At 42.4% G+C, this 6,191-nt stretch overlaps 1 pseudogene; it reads left to right on the forward strand.

Moving 5' to 3' along the window:
* The first annotated feature begins 1,524 nt into the window (after positions 1 to 1,524).
* LOC109396585 (40S ribosomal protein S6 pseudogene) lies at positions 1,525 to 5,975 on the forward strand (annotated as a pseudogene).
* The last annotated feature ends 216 nt before the right edge of the window (positions 5,976 to 6,191 follow it).

Genomic DNA, 6,191 nt, shown 5'->3' on the forward strand with positions numbered 1-6,191 from the left:
GAGAAAGGCATTTCAGTGATACTATAAAGAAGAGTGGTTTCTTTAATCACATAGAATTTGAAAAACAAAACAAAAATGAAATGTGCCCCTATTGAAGTTTTACTTTTCTCTTTGTGCAAGAGGATGATGACATGTGAGCACTAAGTCCTAAATACTGTACTATTTAGAATGCGCATCACACATTGTATAGTAATTGCTTGCTGATGACCGTTTCCCTCCTGACTATAAGTTCCTTCCTGTAAAGCCTGTGCTGTCTTCATCAAAGACTTTCCAGTGTCAAGCAGGATGCCTGGCACATGGCAACATCACAGGCATGACAGACTAGATATAAGGAGGACAGGGTGTCTGTAGTGTTTGTTCACTGCTCTACCCCCATGCCAAGCACAGAGAAGAGCTCAGCAAGTATTTGGCGAGTGAGCATCAGGTCATGGAGTATTCGAAAGTCAAGTCCTCACTACCCAAAGGCATGCCCCGTGATTTTTCAGATTGCTTCATTTGCCCAGGTTGATCCAGCTTTAGCAGGAGGGAGGATGGGACAGGTGAGAGGTGGTGGCCATAAGACATACAGAGGGTAAGGCATCTTTGACCTTGAACTTCACTCTTGCCCTGAGATATATTGGGCTTCAGCAGCCCAGCCACCTACTACTTTCCAACCCACCACTGAGCTCTGTGAGTCAGGAATCCAAGCTGTCTTTCTATAGAGTAGTGTTTCTTCAGAAGATGACTGAGGTGTTCTGGTCGACATCTCCTCTGTCTCACACATGCTTCCCATGCAGTCCTGTCCTGATGCTCCCAGCCTTGCCCTCAAGTGATCCTGAAAGTTGCCCTTTTCCAAATGAGAAGACCCAGCGATTTTTGTCACTGACAGGCACCATTGGGCCAGTACTGCACATCCTAAATATCGTAGATTTAAAATAACACAGCTGATATTTTGGAAGCTGCTTAGTAATCTGGTGTTTGCTCAGCTTAGCTGCCTAAGTTGAAATCTATTCATATCAATCAACTAGTAGCTGTTAAATGCCTCCCGGGAGTTTGGGACCTCTGCTCAGTCAAAAGAAACGCAGAGTGGTCCATACCAGGAAGCAGTTTCTGCCTTACCAGGGAAGGCAGGAGGGATGCTGAGGACAGCAGCTAGGTGCTTCATTGTGCAACATGGGTGCTGAAGATAACAGCAGTTGAGGGGTGGGAAGATGACTGAGGACAGGAGTAGGTGGAGAAGGTGGGGTTGGGACTTGAGCACATAAATGGGGCACAGAAAGGGGGAAGCATGGTGTGAGGGTGATTGTGGGAGCAAAGGTGCAGAGCGGGGCAGGGCATGATTTCTCAGAGCACCACAAGGATGCTGTCCTGCCTGGACCGAGGGAATGTGCTGGGACTACTGGTCAACAGGGTTAACTAGCTGGCATGGGGATAGATGCCAGGGGACACAGAAAGCCTCGATGTGGCTAATTCAGAGAGATCAACTTGTTCAGCAGGCTGGACAGGAAACAGACCAGAGGCTGCAGGGACACCAACCAGGGAGGCATGCGGCAGGCACAAGGTGCTGCAGGCATGGACTGGGGCAGCAGGATGGGAATGGGAAAGAAAGGACAACTCCAAGGTAAGAATGACAGGATGCTGTAACAGACTGGATGCAAAGAGCAAAAAACGAGAGTGGGAGGTAAGAGAGGTAAAATGTTCAGGGAAAATTTTAGTGGCATAAAAATTAGCTGGAGAGCTTTTCTCTTTCTTTTTTTTAAAAAATATTTTTATTAGTTTTTTTAAATTGTGGTAAGATATACATAACATAAAATCTACCCTTTTAACTACATTTAGTGTACCATTTAGTGGCATTAAGTACATTCACATTGTTGTGTAACCATCACCATCATCCATCCACAGAACTTTCTCATCTTCCTAAAGTAAAACTCTGTACCTATTAAACAACTCCCGTTCCTCCTCCCCCTAGTCCCTGGCACTTGCCATTCTACTTTCTGCCTCTACGAATGTGACAACTCTAGGAACCTCATACAAGTATAAGTGGAATCATCCAGTATTTGTCCTTTTGTGGCTAGTTTAGTTCACTGAGTATAATAATGTCCTCAAGTTTTATCCATGTTGTAGCATGTGTCAGAATTTCCTTCCTTGTTAAAACTAAATAACATTCCATTGTAAGTATAGACCACATTATGTTTATCTATCATCTATGGGTGGACACTTAGATTGCTTCCCCCTTTTGGCAACTGTGAATAGTGCTGCTATGAACATGAGGGCGCAAATATGTGTTTGAGTTCTTGTTTTCAATTTCTCTCTCTCCTCTTGTATTTTACCATATGCAAACCAAGTCACTTCTTATACATTTTGCTTAGAAATCTCAGCTAAACATCCAATTTTATACTTGCAAGTTTTATCTTCCACAAAACACTAGAACACAGTTTAGCCAAGTTCTTTTGCTAGTTTATAATAAGGATTGCCTTTCCTCCAGTTTCCAATAACATGTTTTTCATTTCTGTCTGAGACTTCATAAAAATGGCCTTTTATATCCATATTTCTATTGACATTCTGTTCCTGATAATGTAGGTAGCCTCTGAAACAAGACTTTCTCTCCAGCTCTCCTCTTTTCTTCCTGATTCCTCATCAGAATCACCATGTATCCACCAGTAGTCACTTTAAAGCAGTCTAGGCTTTTCCTAGCATGCGCCGCAAATCTCTTCCACTCTCTACTCATTACCCAGTTCCAAAGCCACTGCCACATTTTTACGAATTTGTTACAGTAGCATCTCACTTCTTGGCACCAAAATCAATATTAGTCCACTCAGGCTGCCATAACAAAATACCACAGATTATATGGTTTAAACAATAGAAATTTATTTGTTCACAGTTCTGGAGGCTAGAAGTCCTAGATCAAGGTGCTGGCAAATTCAGTTCCTAGTAAGAGCTCTTTCCTGGCTTGCCAACGGCCAATTTCCTGCTGCTTCCTCACATGGCCTCTTCTCTGTGCACACGTGGACAGAAAGAGAAAGAGACATCTCTGGTGTCTCTTCCTCTTCTTATAAAAATACCAGTTGTAGCGGATTAGGGTCCCACTCTCATGACCTCATTTAACCTTAATTACCTCCTTAAAGATTCCATCTCCAAATGCAGCCACATTGGGGGTTAGGACTTCAATAGATAAAATGTATTCCACAATTCAGTTCATAATAGCATCTGTCCCATGGCCCTCTTTTTAGGTGGCTGTGATATCATGGAATGAGCACTAGACCTCAGTCAAGTCAACTTTTGCTCCCATCATAGCCCTTCCTCCTTGGGAAGCCATTTAACCACTATGGGTCTTAGTATTGTCATGGGGGAGGAGGGACATAACCTTTCCTCGGGGTGGTACAAAGAGCTAAATCCAGTCATGGAGGGGAAGGCATTTTAGTGCCCTGCACACTGAAGGAATTCCTTGTTATAACCTTCCAGACCCCCTACGTGGTCTAACAGTTAAACAACCAAAGCACAGCTCCATCCTCATCCCTGGGTATACACCCTTCATACTGACCTCTTGCCTGCTAGGAAGTGTGGGGGGAGTAGCATCTTCTTTGTTGGTTATTGTTTTAGAATGGAGATCAAGGATAACAGATATTGTGTTGCAAAGGACTCTGAGCTGTGTTCAGTCTCAGCATGGCTTGATAGGTGGTGGGGTCTGCCTTGGGCATAGGAAGAGGGACATAGCTCAAGACTACCTGGGGTTCTGGGGGTCAGTCACTGGGCTCTTGTTTTTCAGTTTTCTAAGCTTTCAGTAACCCTACTGCCATTCTCCAGTATGGGGATATGTTGTTCAAGCATTCAGAATCACAGTGTCAGAAGGCAGGAAGCACTACCTAAAGATTAAACCAAAAACTACCATCCTGTCAATTCTCAGTATTCATAGAAATGAGCATAGTTCCTTACACTAAGTGAACATTTCATGTGTGGATTTCTACACACACACATGAAACATTGCTAAGGAAGCATTGCTAGGTTACTTGCCTAGAGCAGCATACCTTGCATTACAAAGCAAATGAATAGGAGACCACCACACATCACCTCAGACAAGACAAATATGTAAGATAATTAACAAACCTGTAAATAGTTACAAGCAGGCTTACCTGTGTTTACATGCCTCTCACTTCTATATGCTCTAATAGCACTTTTTCATTTTGTCATTTAGCACTTCCCATGAGGTGTTATAATTACATGATTCTACTTTGCCTGTCTCACTAGACAGTGAACTCCTTGAGGGCCAGGGGCACCTCTTATTAATCTCCATGTTGCCAAAGCTGGGCACACAATTTCTTGCACTGTTGAAGTTGTGTGCAGGATGACTCAAGATGAACAAGGAGGGGTGTTGGCAAGCTCCCAGAGCCAGAGATGTCAGTGATGTCTTCCTTTTCTTGTTCCTTTCTCCCATATTGCATCACCTAAGGGTACCAAAGCAGGCACCACTTGATTTATTTTAGTCTTTGTGTTTGCAGATGCATATATTAACTGGCTTTTTAAAAAAAGAGGTGGCTATTCGAAAGAGTGGAATTAGATGTTGTATTTGTTGCTTGCAGAACTAATTATGGAATTAGAAAAATGCCCCTACCCGGAATAGGAATTATGATGTTCCTATTTTTTAATGTAAAATATGAAGTAAGCATAATTCACTGTCATTTTTAATGTCCTGGTACATTTCAGAGACCCATTTAGATAAATGATTTTCAAATGCCTGATCAATCTGGTTTGAAAGCCTCTATGGAATTAATGTGCTACAGTATATTCAAATCATTTAAAATCCAGCCCCTGCCTTGATATTTGTTTTTCATTGCCATGGCTGATGGAAGTACAAGTTCACATAAATAGGAGCTTGCTAATGGGATGTTTCTACCCCGGCCATTCATTCAAATGCTCATTTTCTGGCTCAACCCAGATGAGCAGAGAGGTTCCAAGACAAGCCGCTGGAAATGTTGATTGTGATCCACATGTAGTGAGGTGGGACAGAGATAGAGGTGTGTAAAACTGTGTGTGTGTGTATGTGTGTGTGCACACACATGCGCTTAGCTTCAGTTAACATAGATATACAAAGAGGAGAGACTTTGAAGTCTGTCAGATATAATGGAAAAATGTTTTCTAAATAAATATACATAATTAAAACTATAGACAAGTGAAAAAATGGTTTAAAAATATATACATTAAAAAGTCATTCTCATCTTTTTCATGGCACCTTGGAGGCAGTGGGCTACTTCAGGATAAAGCTGAACATCTCTTTCCCAGCCACTGGCTGCCAGAAACTCATTGAAGTGGACAATAAATGCAAACTTCATATGTTTTATGAGAAGCGTATGGCCATAGAAGTTGCTGGTGACGCTCTGGGTGAAGAATGGAAAGGTTATGCGGTTTGAATCAGTGCTGGGAACAACAAACAAAGTTTCCCCACAAAGCCGGGTGTCTTGACCCATGGCCGCATCCACCTGCTCCTGAGTAAGGGGCATTCCTGTTACAGGCCAAGCAGGACTGGAGAAAGAAAGCACAAGTCTGTTCGGGGTTGCATTGTGGATGCCAAATTGAGTGTTCTCAAGTTGGTCACTGTAAAAAAAGAGAAAGATATTCCTGGTCTCACTGATACTACTGTGCCTGGTCACCTGGGGCCCAAAAGAGCTAGCAGAATCCGCAGACTTTTTAGTCTCTCTGAAGAAGATGATGTCCACCAACATGTTGTGAGAAAGCCCCTAGACAAAGGTCAGAGACGTAGGACCAAAGCACCCAAGATTCAGCGTCTTGTTACTTCACGTGTCTTGCAACACACACATCAGCATATTGCTCTGAAGAAGCAGCAGACTAAGAAAAATAAGGAAGAGGCCACAGAATATGCTAAACTTTTGGTCAAGAGAATGAAGGAGGCTAAAGGAAAACACCAGGAACAGATGGCCAAGAGGCATAGGCTGTACTGTCTGAGAGCTTCTATCTCTATATCCGAGTCCAGTCAAAAATGAGATTTTTCTAAGAGTAACAAATAAATAAGATCAGACATATAAAAAAAAGTCATTCTCCCACTTTTTATTTAGTAGTGTCTGGTATGTCTCTCCAACATTCCTTTATGCATATGTGGATATGTTTCATTTTCCCCATGAAAGTAAGATTATAAAAGAGAAATGCTAATTGCAGATTACATTTGTTGTGTACTTACAGCATGCTCTAAGTGCTCATTT

This window comes from Hipposideros armiger, unplaced genomic scaffold, assembly GCF_001890085.2.
Source record: "Hipposideros armiger isolate ML-2016 unplaced genomic scaffold, ASM189008v1 scaffold_529, whole genome shotgun sequence".
NCBI classification, from domain to species: Eukaryota; Metazoa; Chordata; class Mammalia; order Chiroptera; family Hipposideridae; genus Hipposideros; species Hipposideros armiger.